Source organism: Gracilinanus agilis, chromosome 3 (assembly GCF_016433145.1).
Source record: "Gracilinanus agilis isolate LMUSP501 chromosome 3, AgileGrace, whole genome shotgun sequence".
Lineage (NCBI taxonomy): Eukaryota > Metazoa > Chordata > Mammalia > Didelphimorphia > Didelphidae > Gracilinanus > Gracilinanus agilis.
The window spans coordinates 550,771,043-550,787,392 of record NC_058132.1 but is presented as its reverse complement, the minus strand read 5'-3'; positions in this window follow the sequence as shown (position 1 = coordinate 550,787,392).

The following is a 16,350-nucleotide window of genomic DNA, read 5'->3' as shown; positions in this document are numbered from 1 at the left end:
TATCAGAGGCAAAGCTTGAGTTCTTCCTGGCATTGAAGTCTCTCTATTCAACATCGTTTAAATTAAAAATATGTATATTTTTAGTTCTATTTTTCTGAGACTTAATCAAGTTAGATAGGATGTTGCTTCCCAAAGCTTCTGACGTCTTCAAAAATAACGAATAACTATATTGTTCAAGATTTTGTTCCGTTGTCTTACAAAGTATTAAAAAATACTCTGTCAACTCTTACTCAATGATTTTGGTTATTCCAGAAACCTTAGACTCCCTTTATTGGTTAATGCTAAACTAACTAATCCATTGATTATGCTAGGAATCTTCTTTCAGTTTTTCTTAGTTTCAATTGTAACACTTCACTATCCTACCTCATGAACATATAATCTATACAAAATAAATACAAAATAATTTGGAGAGGGTCAGATCAATAGCAGTTAACACCAATGAGGACCTTTTGAAATAATTGGAAATTTATGTGAGGCATGAAGTGAACTAGAGAATCCAAAAGAGGCAGATAAGGAAAGACATTCCAAATATTGGAATGTCCTATACAAAGGCACAGGAGAGGGTGATAAAATATCATGTTTTGATAGAGTTTAGAATATAAGAGGAACAATATTTTGTCAGCCTAGGAGGGAAAATAAAAGGAAAAGGCTAGTCTGATAAGGAGCTCACATTGAATATGGCTACAATGAGAGTAAAGCCTAAAATCGAGTAGGTTCACTCTTAAATACTTGTTGTTGCTAACTTGGGGCCAAGACTCATGTTTTCTAAGCTAATAAAGTTAAGGCCTGGAGGGCAAAGGTTTAATTTTTTTCATGGTAATCTCTGGATTACCTGAATTCAAATATAGTCTCAGATACTTATTGGCTATGTGTGCCTTGGGCAAATCACTTCGTTTCTGTTTGACTCCGTTTTCCAATTTACAAAATGTAGATAATAAGATATCTACCTTGCAGCCAAGCCTTTCTCTGGGCTGCCTATCCATCTTTGGTATCCACTTTTCACCCCACTACTAACTATGACTCTAAGAAGCCATAACATGCTCAATGGCCAAATATCAGTAAGACTGTCTCAGCTGACAGGTTAAACCAGATTGACAGTAATTTAAAGGTCTCAAACTCCATAAAGGAGGTAGGGAAATGTCTACTCTAAGCATGTGGCAACATCCCCTCATCAATCCTCCCCATTGTGGAATGGGTATATAAGAAAAATTAATTCCCACAAAACTATGAAGGTGATGTAAGTGCTATGGAGCACTTAGAGCTTAGTTAGACACTGAAGACACTGAGGGTTGTGTTTGTGTGTGTGTGTGTGTGTGTGTGTGTGTGTGTGTGTGTGTGTGTGAGTGTGTGTATGTGTGTGTGTGTGTGTGTATCCTTCTATGTCTGTCTTCGTGTGGAGTCATTCTGTTTCTATTTTTTTCCCTGTATCAATGCTTAAATATTTTGTCATACTTCAGTTAATATTTCAAATCTTTGGGCACAATAAGCTTCAATTGTAGTCACACAATCAAAGTTCCTAAAATCAATAGCTTCTTAAAGTCTAATAACAGTCTCCATGACTTTAGTCTTTTTGTTTTGTTTTCTATTTTTTATTTACATTTCTACATTGTGGGTTAATTCATCTTTGGTATGTGTCCCTGGCGAAAAAGTTTGGTTTGATGAACTTTTGTAATTCTGTGTTTTCTACAAAACTAGGGCTTATAGTCTATTGACACTTTGCTTTTTTCCATTAAGAAATTCATACATTAAGTTTACTGCCAAAAAGGGTCTATTCTGATTCATTTATTATATGTACAATAATCTTATTCATAAGTTGTATTTGTATTGGATTTACCTGTTTGGTTCTACTGGGGAGCTCAGAGGTCTGAGAAAGAGGACAGAATGGAAGCAAAACAAATCATCTATGTAGAGGAAAGCTCAAATTTAAATGCAATTTTTTCCAACACTGAAAGATTTTGTTCTCTGACTCGAGCTTATCTTTCATAACATAACACATTATACTATTATACTATGCATTTTATGTAACAGCAAACCTGACCCAATTGCACTTACTTGCATAGGCATTCTTTCTTCAGTCTCCTGGCCTTTGCTCAATAATGTACCTTTAAGAGCTATTGAATTGCTTTCTTTCAAATGACATCAACTGCAGAAAACTTACTGGATAAAAATAGCTTAAATTTACCTTTCATTAACTTTGTATAAATGAGAGGCAAGTGTAGTGTAAATAATAGAGATTTGGCTTCATCTTTGGGAAAAATTGGGTTCAAATCCTATCTCTACCACAAGGTGTCTGTATGACCGTCAGAAAATTCCTTAATCTCTGCATTCAAGGCAACCTTTGTAAGACTCTAAATAACAAAGTAGGTTCCTATTGTCTTAGAAGAGTGAGCTTATCCCCATCTTCAAAATTCATGAGTCAATTACTAAAGTCCAAAAAATAACAGAACCAGTCCCAAACCATATATATGTATATATATATGTATATACAGATATTGTGAGAATGTATACATGTTATTTCTTCTAATAAAATGAGAAGCTCCTTCTTGAGGGTAGAGAATATTTATTTGCTTTCTTTATATATTCATTGCCCAGGTACATTACCTAGCAGATAGTAAATCCTCAATATATACTTGTTGATTGTTGGATTCATGTCCAAATGTAGTTTGCTCTGATATCCACCATTAATAAGATGGAATCCGAGAGGAAAATATCCAGAAGAAAAAGTCACATGAAAGAGATAAAATGGAAAGATTTGGAGGTAAGATGGAGCTTTAAAAAGGACATCTTAAAATAATTTTCTAACTTAAATATTTCCAGTTATGAACAATATATTACCAACACATTGAGGCGTATATTTTAATAATACTTCCCCAAAGCAGTATATTCCAAAGGAGATGATCTGAGTTATCTTATTTTATTAAATTTGTTGACACTGAATGCTATTAACAGAAAATAAATCAAAGAAACTATAGTGTAAAGTAAATGTAAGATCCTGTGGAGCACAAAATTAACTGAGTATGTTATTGAACCTGTGCTTTTAATAAAAAAAATCATTTAAATGGGTGAAAATTACTGCTCTTCTCAAGGAGATAAAGTCATCAATATGATCTGCACCTGTGGAATATTATTCTATCACATCATCCAAGAACTCAAATGAAAAATATACCTCATTTAATTTACAACAGTACTCCTAATAGGCCCAGTTTTCTTATTCTTATTGTTACAATTGCAAGTATTTTCTTTCTTGGGTTTTATTTTCTTAGGGATAATAATGATAATAAGCATTCTTTAAGAATTTATTACATTACCTATCATTACATCACATTATAATTATATCTTCATATTACATGATCATTTCATTATGAATATTGTCATCATAATTGACCTTGGCTATTATTAATATCATTTCTAGTGAAAAATGATAGTATTTTCAATAGTTAGGTTGAACAGTGTATAGAGTGTTAGGCTGGAATCAGAAGCATCTTCTTCATTTCAAATCTTGCTTCAAACAGTTATTAGTTGTGTGACACTGGAGAAGCCACTTATTTCTGTTCACCTCAGTGTCCTCATCAGTGAAAAGAGTTGGAAAATGAAAAAGCAAACCATTAGTATTTTTGTCTAGAAAATCCCAGCTAGAGACTGGAAGAATCACACTAAATCTGAAAAATGACTGAATAACAAGAAAATCATATAGCACTTTAAGGTTTGCAAAATACTTTACATTTATTGATCTCATTGATCCTGTAAAAACCCTGGGAGATAGATGATATATCATCTTGCACCATTGGTTTCTGACTATAGATTGGGATTTAAGTTAATTTTTCTCTATTTTTTTTCTTGATATATTATTTCACATGGGATTATATGTGCGTATATACATATTATATATGCATTTATAATATTTATATGTTCATATAGATATGCCCATATATATAACATTTTGCAAACTTTAAAATTATATAAAATGTCATTTGTTATTCTAGTTTACCATGTTGGGAATTATATAAAGGAATTATATTCAACAACTACAAAAGTAGGACCAGTTTCATGTTTCTAGATATCTATCAGCCAGACATCAGGATCTATAATTAAAATTAAAATGACCGAATGCTTAGAAACATAAAAAATATACCTGGTGCTATGTTTTTTGTGTGTCTTACATTATGTTGCTACCTGTATGTTAAAAAAAGTCAAATTAGGATATCAATGATTACCATGACAAGGCTTTCCCTGGCACTTTTTTCTTCACTGAAAAAAAAATAGTTCTTAATGAAAACAGAGTATATTACAACAGAATTCCTCACATGGTTCCTATATATGTATTTCCCCAGCCCTACTTCATTTCATATACTTGCCATTCCACCCCCCTTCTCTTATTATCTCTTTCCAGACAAGAGAGAATACCCTAGGGTACTTAACTTTATCAACCCTGTAATTCTGGCCCTAGCACCTATACCATTATAGTTAGTGAGTTCTTCAAATGGTCCATTAAATCTTACTATCCACTTTCATGTTTCCCTGTATATCTTACTTATCTTCTTGACTGTCATTCATGAGTATCTCCCACTTTCCTGATATAGATATCCGATTAAAGGAATACTGCTATTGAAAAAAATTTTTAAATGTATGTCAATCTACTTCCCAATTGTTCTGCTCATCATCCCTATAACATCACATTAAAAACAACAACAACAGCAACAAACATCTTTTTTATTAATTAGTTTGTTTTCCCCCCTCTATTAAAATATATGCTTCTTGGGGGAATAGATTGTCATATTTTTCTATTTATATCCTCAGTATATAGCATTATGTCAGGAATGAAATAAATATTTAGTAATTTTTTTTAAATTTCTGTATCCCTTCCATTCCTCTCAAATCTAAATCTTCAATAAAATTCTAGGCATATTTCAGACTGATTAGGTGAAGACTAAAAAAGTTATGAGGATAAGGTAAAGATGACTAACTTTCTCTGTGTTTCTAGGATAGTATAACAATGCCAAAAACATTCTTATGGAAAGGATTTGCAACTAGTTGTATTACATTAATCTAAACATGAGTGGAATCCAATTTTGTATCCCTCTTACATGAAAGAATTTTTTTCTAGGAAAGAAAGTTTTTCAATTAAATCAAAGAAGGCCCTGTACATTTTTAAAAAATCAATCAAGGTCTTTCTATGAAAAATTGACTTGTGCCCTAAGGAATTCATGTAAAGGGAAGAATCTCAGAAAAGAGAGGAAAGATTCTGTACATCTTCATTTGATAAGTTGGAAGACTTTACAACATACTCCTGAGAAATGGATGAAGGAGCTACAACAGACAAAGAAGATGTTGAAGAGATTTATTATTTCCAAAGGCATGTCAGAAAATACCTATAAGAAGTTGAGAAAAATTCCAAGAGAATATTTTCCCTTTCCATAGCTTCCTCTCCTAGTCCCTGTCTATATATTGACTCTACAATATAATCTACTCTTTACCCAACTGTTTCCAGTAGACTGAATTTTGCCTCAATCAATTATTAGCTAAAGGTTAATTATTATCTAAAGATAGAGATACATTTGTTATCCAGTGAATTCTTTCACTGATAATTTTAAATATAATTTATTCCTTTTGTTAATTATTTCCCAATTACATTTTTAAAATATGTAGCATTAGTTTAAAATAATTGAATTCTTGTGGCAGCATCAAGAAAAAAAGGGGTGAAAAAATGCTCTGACACAGAACACTGGCAAAAGAGCAAGGAGCACTCATCTCACTAGGGTATGAGGAGAGAGTACTAAACAAGCCTCATCATAACACAGATATAATATAGTACTATTTGTCAAAGGAAATAGTGCAGCTGATTTGGTCAAGTCTTACCAAGGTAAGAGTACAAACCACTATAATATAAAACAAGTAGCAGTAGGAGGAAAGTTGCCCAATGAAGTCCAACCTCAATGGGATTTGGAAGAACCTAACTCAAACCAGCTGAATTGGACAGCTGCAAATCTCCACAAGGTAGATCAACTCAGCCACCACTGCAGAGTGCTCAATATGAGACCCAAACAACTGAACCAATTCCAGGCACAGTACATCTACAGGACAGTACTCACTCCATCCTCATAATGGAGCTAAGCTTCAGCATATAAATAAAATGAAGAAAAAAATAACCTCCAAATTAGCAAAATACAGAGAAAGAAGCCTAACACTAGAAAAATATTTCAACAAGAAAAATGATCAAAATACAGGCTCAGGAAATGACAGCAATATAAAAATGAAAATAGGTGAAGTCTCAAAAAAAGATGTGAAAATATATCAAGCTCAAAATGAATGTTTGGAGGAGTTTTAAAAAGTATGAAACTTGAAAGAAAAACTAGAAAAAGAAAAGAAAAGAAAAAATTAACAACTTGAAACAAAAACTTATTGAAGTAAATGGGTTCCTAAAAAAGGAAATACAATACCACAAAAAGGAAAATAACTCCCTAAGAAAAGAAGTATAGAACCTCAACAATGAAAATTAGAATTAGACAAATGAAAACTAGTGACTTCATGAGACAGCAGGAAATAATTAAACAAATTCAAAAGAATGAAAAATAGTAGAAAATTTGTCATCTCTCACTAGAAAAACAATTGACCTAAAATATGAGAACAACATAATGTAAGAATCATTGAATTGCCTGTAAACTATGATGAAAAAGAGAACCTAGATGTCCTACTGCAAGAAATTATCAGGGAAAACTGGCTTTATTTTCTTTAACAAAAGGGGAAAACAGAAATGGAAAAAAAATCCACTGATTACTTTAACCAATCCACATCTCTCTATTTTTATCACTGTCCTGAATTATTTTTAAATTGGTATATAAGTTGTCTAATTCTTTGGGAATAAAAGAAGTCCTCTCACAAGACTCTGGGTCTTTGATCTTGACCAGAAATCTGGCTTTATTGTGAGACTGGCTCTCTCCCAAGAAACCTATTTCTTTTTGTCTTGGAGACTTTGATTCTGTTATCTGCATGTCTGTGTTTAGAAAGTATGTGACAATGGTTTGAATGATAGTGAAAGGCTTCCATATGGATCTTTCAGGGAGAGAAAGCTGATGGAACAAAGTGATGATTAAGGAAACTTTTAGGTCAGAAAAGCTGCTGAAAAATGGTGGAGAAAGAAATGTGGAGAGTCAGGACCAGAGTCTGAAGTAGTAACAATGACAGAACCTATGAGTCCACTGCTTAGAGAATTTGCAAGCATGGAAACTTCTTCTACTAATGAAGATCAACACATTCTAAGCAATACATTAACATATACCATATATACCACCTAAAACATATAATTAATACTATGAAAGGGAGATTTCTAAAATTTTCAAGTATAGTTTATACATATGATTTCTAGGGAATGGTTCAATGGCTATAGGTTCCACAACAAAAGCTATTCCTATAGTTATATCTATACCTACATCCCTGTCTCCATCGTTCTCTGTTTGTCTCTCTATGTGTGTCTCTCTTTCTCTCTTTCTTTTTCTTTCCCCAAGTATGTCTTTCATATTACACATAGAAACATATCCACATATATAGATAAGCATATGCATGCATATAAAAATGTATTTCTTTGAAGATGCTGATCAGAAGTGATTTAGGAAGTTTCCTGGCCTGTATTTAATACTCCCTAAGATACCTTCTGGCTTAAATACTAATTAAAGATAGAAGTTATTCTAAATATGCCAATTAGTTTTACCACTTCCAAATTTTTTATAAAGAAGAACATTTTCTCCATATTCTTCTGCAGTTAAGAAAGAAACTTGGTTCAATAGAAAGGAATGCTCTCTTTGACTCACAAAGAACTGAAATATAGGAACAACTCTTCCAGGAATAATGTTTAACCTTCATCAAATCACTTAATATCACTCTGCCTCACTTTCCTATTCCATAAAATTATAGGTCTGACCAAAATTAGATCTAAAGTCTGTTTCTGAAAGATTCTGACCATAATCTATATTGTCATCTTAATAAAATATTTCATAAGAAGATAAAATTAAGGAAAGCTATATTCTTTCATAATGAGGAACCTTAAATAGTAAGCCCAGAAGATTTGCTAAATATTTACCTAAGAGAATATTCAAAATTTCTATAAAATAAAATGAAGGTGACATGCTGGTCAGGGGAAAAAATATCTAATTCTCTTCTCAAAGAACAACTTCTATGGTAAGAATTAATCTGACAATCACTTTCTTTTTTAACTTTTCCAAAATCTGGCACCACTTTGGATTTCTACCATACATTTTGTGCCAGTGCCTTTCAAGTAATAAAATAGAGAATAAAATAGAAATATGAATAAATATATTAATTGCTTGTTTTACAACTGCCCAACTGTTTAAATACAAAACCATGTTTTATTCATTCATTCAGTTATTATTTTTTCTTTTGTTCTTGCAACCTGTCTTTACTTTCTTCTCTTTTAGTTAAATTTAATTTTTTCCTTCCAGCCAATTTGTTTATCTATCTGTACTTAGAATGAAATTAAAAACAAGCTTACTTTCATCTGGAAACAAAGCTCATTAAGTTCTTAAAACAACTAATTCAAATGAAAAGGATTCAAGTTCACCCAACAGTGATGTGATGAGGTATTGTGAGTATGTGTCTATAAATTAATTTCACAAAAAAATTAAATTCAGTATCTAGAACTCTATCTAGAACCTTTCCAGAGCCATTAATGAAATTGTGGAATATGAGGTAATGGGAGGGGAACCTCAAACTTTCACTTTTATCCTGCAGAGGATTTCCTATCTTTGAGGCTTATTTTGTTTTTATTGAATCACTTTCACTCTTGAGGGGAGCTGTATCATATTTTTCAGTTGTCAGTGGGGTGTCAAGTAAGAGATGTATAATAATTAGATTGTTTAATGTGGGGGGACTTCAATCATTTCTTCCTACTGTATTATACAGTACAAAAGAATTCTAATCAAATTATTGGGGGGAGATTCCTGAAATATCCAACTAACTTGAGTTAATGGGAAAGGTGATATAAAGGGGAAGAATATGGAAAGGGGAAAGAATTGATGATGAATTTTAGAATCTCCCTTTAATTTCCTCAAGGGGGGAAATCAATTTAAATTAGATGAATTCCAGGGATTTTTATGGACATTTATTACTTTTTTTCAACTGTAATGTTGTTTATTTTTGTTGTTAATGAGTCAAGGTGATGCTGATCATTTGAATGAGATTCTGACTTGAAAATATTTTTCAAAGGTTGATACGCCTTTGGACTCTACAAAATCACCTTTTTCTCACAAGTTAAGGTTTTGTGATATTAGCTCCTGTTAATGCACCCTGCTTTAAGTGTCACTTAAATGGCAGAAGTCATCTTTATGCGCTCTTCCATTTTTTGAAATCTGAATTGTTTTTGTTTTTGTTTGGGGGTTGTTTTGGCTTGTTTTTATTATGAATCTTTATAGTTTCATAGTTTGGGGACTAAAAATGCTTTAAAAATTATTTCAGGTGAGAAAAAGATCCAAATAATCAATACACTGCTCTGAGACTTCACCAAAGTATTGGGAGGGGGGTATTTTAGGAGATTAAAAGAATCCAAAAGAGTTCTTATAAAGAATGTATGCATTGGCTAAGAAAAGAAAGATGACAGGACTATTTGATCCATGTTGCTTCGCATTAGCATTTCTCTTCCATTGGTGCTTGTGTTAGATTTAAGGATTCAACATTTCTTTCATATTTGTTCTCCCAGCTACATTACTTAAGCAGGATGATCTTTGTTGATTTTGCTTAATTGGGCAAACAAGCCATATTTTACCTTATATTAATGGTAGAAACAAAACTTACCTTTGCTCTCTATTCCCCTTGTAAAGAAAAGACGAAGGATTAAATAAAGGAATTGGTTTTGATAACCAGGCAAGTATCTCACAGGAATAATGCTTGGAAGTGAGATATAAAATTTGGGAGATGAAATCCCCTGGTAGCCTGTGTAAGTAGAGCTCCAGGGAGCTTGGTGTATAAACAAATTGTTGCAGTTCTAAAGCTGACAAAAATTGCTTTCTGCCATCAGCCCAAATAGCAAATAGGAACAGTTTTAGGGTAAAAGAGCTTACTGTATAGCTCAAATTGTAAAGTAAACTTCTCTATTTATACAAATTAGATAATTTTTATGACTTAATAGTGAAGCCATGTGATTACTATGTGCATTGACATATTCTGAGCTTTATTAATTACATAAAGTACAATCCTCAGGGTCATAAATAAAGGCAAAGAATGTCAGATTATAAGTCAAGGTCAAAACTACTTAATAGGGAGATGTGCTTCCAAGAAGAAGCATGCTGTATCACAGCCTGCTATATAAAAAATAATAATAAATCAAACAGGTATGTATAACCTACTAAAATAATCTAATTACTTTTTCAAATTTCATCAAGCAATCTTTGGATATGGAAGACAATGAGATTTTTTAATTTCAAAATGATAATAAATAGATTGGAAACTACATCATATCACAAGCAAAATTAGAAGGACAAACAGTAAAGAAACACTTTAATATTTATCCTTTAAATAACCCAATTTTTAAAGGGAAATAAAAAGTGTTATTGAATTAATTTGGTGAAAAATTATTCTGGCAATTACTGTGCAGAGATCAAAGTTTCAGAAAACATACCAGTAGATTGAAAGATCAGACTGAACTTTTTTGTGACTGTAAAGGGAATTCTTTGTTCTCTTTGAATTTGCACTTGTAAAAGGGAATACTTTGTTCTCTTTGCCTAGTTGGAGTTAACACTTCTATTAACAATAACTTTGACTCAACACAAGTTTGAACTAGGTAGAAGAGCTAGCAAACCACTTAGTGAATTAGCATCATATTTAGTGCTAGGTGAGAAGCCAGCAAGATACAGAGAGTTCCACCCTGTTTTCTAACTCAGTCAGAAACTTGTTCACACCCTCAGAAAGTGTGAAGCCTTTTGATGAGTATTCATCCCTCCAGAAGGTATGAACTATTTAGCACAAACACTGGCCCCTGGGCAGTGCTAGACAATTTTGGAACTGTGATTGGTCCCTGTGAAGAGGGGAGGAGACAAAAAGTCACTATAAAAGCAAACCCTGAACTCAGTCTCAGGAAGTTGAGACTAATGGAGAGTAAACTCCAAGAAAAGAGTCACTCCAAGAAGGAAGTCAGCCTCAGAAATCACTTTCAGAACTTGGGTGAGTGGATAATTGGTTTTTCCCTTCCTGTCTTCTGGAGATAGTTTAATTCTGATAGAAGGTTAACAAGTTCTGGCTGTGCCAAGCACTGGAACAATATTTAGTTAGATAGATTAATGTCTTCTCTACCCTTTTGTATTTCTCTCCTTTCACTCTGTCCACCTCTCTTATAAATAAAAGATTTATAATTTTCATATATTTAGCTAAACCATTAATTTTAACATTTACATGACCAATCAAGAGAATGACTGTGGAGCAGAAGAGCAAAATGAAAAAGAATGTAAGATTTTTTTATACTAATATTTCTACTCTATAATCATCTTATTGGATTAGGTTAACTCATTCTAATACAGAAGTTATTTCCTCTTAGATGATTCTATGTCAATCTCTTGCTGAGGTTTCTTTTTTCCCCTTCGATATATTATTTACTTAATTATTTTGACAGCCTTTTCTTTTTAAATTTTGAGTTCCAGATTCTCTGTCTCCATTGCAACCCTCCATAACACACACTAAGAAGACAAACAACATGATACTAATTTATACATGTGAAAGCATGCAAAAATATTTCCATATGAGACATATTACAAATAAATAAATAAATGGCATAAAGCAAAGAAATTATTTTTCAATGTACAATCAGAGTTCTTCAATTCTCTCTCTGCATGCAGATAGCATTTTTTCATCTTGATTCTTTTGGAATTGTCTTGGATCATTGTATTGATCAGAGTAGCCAAATCTTCCAAGTTGATTATCATGACAAAATTTGTTACTGTACACATTGATTTCCTCATTCTTCTCATTTTCTAATGCATCATTTAATATGGATTTTACCATAATTGTCTGTCAGGTGGGTTTTTTTTTTTAAAGATTCCTTTGAAGCAGACCAATCCCCCGGCAAGAAGTTCTGCTGGGTCATATTTTTTTGGCAAGGTAAGACCCTTGGAAGCAGCTCAATTAGAGTTTTTTGTTTGTTTTTTGTTTTTGTTTTTGTTTTTGTTTGTGAAGATCAGGCACTCTTTCGGCATAAAGGTCAGACTTGGCCATATCTCTTTTCAATAATGCAGATTATATATCCCTCCATTCCATATGTGGTGATAATGAAGATAGGCAAGGTAGTTCTATGACATCAAAGCAAAAGAATTTACAGCTTTGGAAGCATGTGGATACATTCCAAAACATTGAAGGCATGCATAAATAAATACCCTTGGCAAAGATTTCTATGAGGAATTCTATTATTAATTTTAAGCATTCTGCAATTATTGATTACTGATTCTCATACCAATTACTTAAATAATAACTGGAATTATTCCTTATTCTTAAATCTATTGTGATTAAAATTATCAATAAAATACTGATTATCTAATTGGGTTATATGAAGAGAATTTACATTTATACAAAAGCAGAAAACAATTAATATAAACTGAAGTTGTTTAATTAGATTTTCTTTTATACACAAGGTGTCCAGCCACTCACCAATTGATGAGAATCCACTCAGTTCCTAATTCGTTGTCAGGACAAATAGAACTGCTATCAATATTTTTGTGAATATAAATCCTTTTCTTCTTCTTTTGAACTCTGTCCGGGTCCAGCCGGACACAACCGAGGGGTTCGGGGAAACGGCAACCTAAGAATGCATAGGGGGGAGAAGAGGGGAGACCTTGCGCGCAAGACAGACAGAGTTGTTTAGGTGGAAGCAAGGCTCATTTATTGCAGGTCTATGACAAGAATATATAGGTTGAGGACAGAAGGGGGTCGGCAAATACTAAAGGGAAAGGAACGCGGAAAGGGAGCATAAGTTATGTAGAAAATCTCCTGTGGCGTCTTACTGTCTCCAAGCATGGCTGGGCCTATGATCAATATCTTATCTTAGAAGAGTGAATGATTAATATCTATTCTTAGGAGAGTGACTATTTTATCTTAAAGTCTTGGTCTCTAACAATTCCCCCTTTCTTTTTTTTTTTAAATAGAAGGGCGTAAGGAATAAGATCATTATCCTTTGGTCATTGTTCCATCCAAGTCTGTCTTAACACCAGAAGTTTTTCCTAAGACACCTTGTGTTCCCTGGTCAATCCATAAGTGAGATTGGCAGCAACGGCCCCTGTCTTAGGCTACACAGGGGGAGTTACTCAACCATCAAGGGTTGAGGACCTGTGCTACTCCCGTCATTGGGTTACCGCCCTGCTGGAAAACTGCAAACGAGTGCTGCCAGGTTGTTCTGTATCCATCATCTCAATACGATGGTATTGAACCATAGGGAACTTATCAAGGGCTGAGTTAATGTTAGTTTTGATGAGTTTCGTTAGACGTTGGAAGGCCCAAGGGCCAAAGGTTAAGATCAATAAAAATATAAAGAGAGGTGTAATAATAGTGGGAATTAAAGTAGAGAGCCAAGGAGAACCTCTGAGAAGGGTATTAAACCATCTTTCCTATGCCTCAGCTTCCCTTTTTCTTTGTGCTAGTTGTTCACGTAACTTTGCCATAGATTCCCTTACTACGCCAGTATGATCAGCATAAAAACAACATTCCTCTTTGAGGGCTACGCATAATCCCCCCTCTTTTAAAAAAAAGGAGATCAAGACCGCGCCTATTCTGTAAGACTACCTCTGACAGAGAAGTGAGTGATTGTTCCAGGGCCGTGACAGACTTTTCGAGGGCTTCTAAATCAGTTGTCATGACCATCTGAAGAGCGGCCAAGTGTTGGGTCTGGAGAAGGGCAGTAGTGCCAGTGCCAATGCCTGCAGCAAGACCGCCGAGTCCTAACAGGATAGCTAAGGTAACGAAAGGTTCTCTACGTGTCCTAGGAGAGGGTGAGAGAAGGGTCACAACATCATTGTCCGTGTGGAAAGAGATACGTGGCCATAGCTGGACAAGAACACAGAATTCAAAGGAGGTATTGAAAACTAGAAGAGATATACAAGGGGTGAGGCCAGTATTGCAAGCCCAAAAGCCATTATTCGGGGCTTCCAAAAAGGAAGGGGAAGGGGGGAGGTCAAGGGTGGAGTTACATAAGTGGGCATGAGATCAGGGAATGGTGCCTAAACAAAGGCCATGGCCAGAGACTTCAGCAAGAGTGAGATGGCGAGAAAAGGCGGCGCAGCGCGGGGAAGCTAGAGCTGTTTCATTGGGTTCTGCCATATAGGCAATACCTTCATAGTAAGGGGGTTGTGGACTCAAACAGAGCCAACACTTAATTGTCAAATCTGGCCTGGAAGCGTTCAGGGCAGTATAGGCACCTGATACTAGAGATAAAAATCTGTCTACTGTACCGGGAATATTTAGGGACCCTTGCTGTGACTGGGACTGTAGCTGGGAGGAGGTATTTGGAGATGAAGGGGAAAAAATGGGGACCTATGGGATGGGGGGAGACGTGGGAGTCGGTAATGGCTGGGGGTTAGGGGAAAAAGGGCGTCATTGATCCGAGAGGATGATGTTAGGACCAACAGAAACAATGAGGGGCTGCACACGGAGGCAGAGGGTGAAAAGAAGAACATCATCAAAACTGCCCTTCTTATAGAGTCGTAAACCCCAAGTCAAGCCATCTGTCCATTTAACATTTCGTTTCCCTGTGTTGGTAAATGTGATAATGAGGGGATTACAATTAGGAGGACTAGGGGTGCACACAGATGGACGGGATAGATTGCGGGTTATTGATATCAAATCCTGGTTCGCCTGGATCCAATATCCAGTACCAATGGTTTCACATCCCCAGGCTGCACAAAATCCGTCTGTCTGGTCCCCACAGTGTGGTGGCTGATCAAAGCCAGGGCAGCCATATAGAGGAAATTGAGTGTGTTGAGTCCAGTAATCTGGGAGGCTAGGCACACCAGGGAAGGTAGGGGCTCAGTAGTGGATTGAGGACATCTGGGGGGCGCCTAGGGCACAAAGATCAACCGGAATGGAAGGAAACCATGTCCATTGGGGCCATTGGGAAGAAGAAACGGAGGTAATGATGGCTTGATTAACTGGATTGATGATCTCCCACCATTGTTGGACCAAGAGATGAGGACTGGAAGTGGTGACCTGAAGGAAGGTGGAGTATAGGATATAAACTGCCAGAGAAAGCGAGTTCAGGATCTGAGGTCCCATCTGTGGTGTCATCAGGGTTGTGGTTCTGAAAAAGGAAGAAGAAAAAGACTTCTCAGGGACAACACCCTGGCTTAGGAGGGTTAGTATCAGGGGCGAAAGGTTTAATCAGTCTAGATGGAATCCAACGGGCATTATTAGCCGCTTTATCAAAAATACAGGCAGAGCCCTTTCCCCAGATAATGACAGGGTCGGGGCCACACCAGAGGCCCGTGACGGGGTCACGCCAAAGGACTGTGGCCAAATTAGATGAAGTATGCGGATTTCAGTGGCGATCAGCAGCGGAACGCCCTTCTGCATCCAGCGTGAGGAAATTAAGAACAAAGAGGGCGTGAGCAAGAAGCAAAGTCTGATTGCCACTTAACGGATAAAGAGTTTCTTGGGCTTTGAGTTTGAATTTTGTCTGGGGCAATGCTAAAGCCACGAGCTTGGAGCACGCTGACTATAGCCTGGGCTATAGTCTGTGTCAATGAGGGGGAAGGGGCAGCAATGAGGAGATCATCCATATAATGGATGATATAGGCCAAAGGATACTGAGTCCTGACAGGGTCAATAGATTGAGCAACAAATTTCTGACATAGTGTAGGAGAATTAGCCATTCCTTGGGGCAATACAGACCACTGAAATCGGGGGTTAGGCCCTATATGATTGACTATGGGAATGGAAAATGCAAAGCGAGGGCTATAGGAGGGATCAAGAGGGATTGAGAAAAAGCAATCCTTAATATCGATGACAATTTTGCTGAACCCTTTTGGGATAGCAGTCGGGGATGGAAGGCCTGACTGTAAAGCCCCCATGGGTAGCATGGTCTTATTGACCTCACGTAGGTCCTGTAGAAGTCTCCATTTCCCCGATTTCTTTTTTTTTTTTTTTTACATTTATTAATATTCATTTTTAACATGTTTACATGATTCATGCTCCTCCTTTCCCCTTCAACCCCCCCCCCGCACCCCCCCTACCCATGCGCATTTCCACTAGTTTTGTCATGTGTCCTTGATCAAGACCAATTTCCAAATTGTTGGTAGTTGCATTGGTGTGGTAGTTTCGAGTCTACACCCTCAATCATGTCCACCCCGACCCATGCGTTCATGCAGTTGTTTT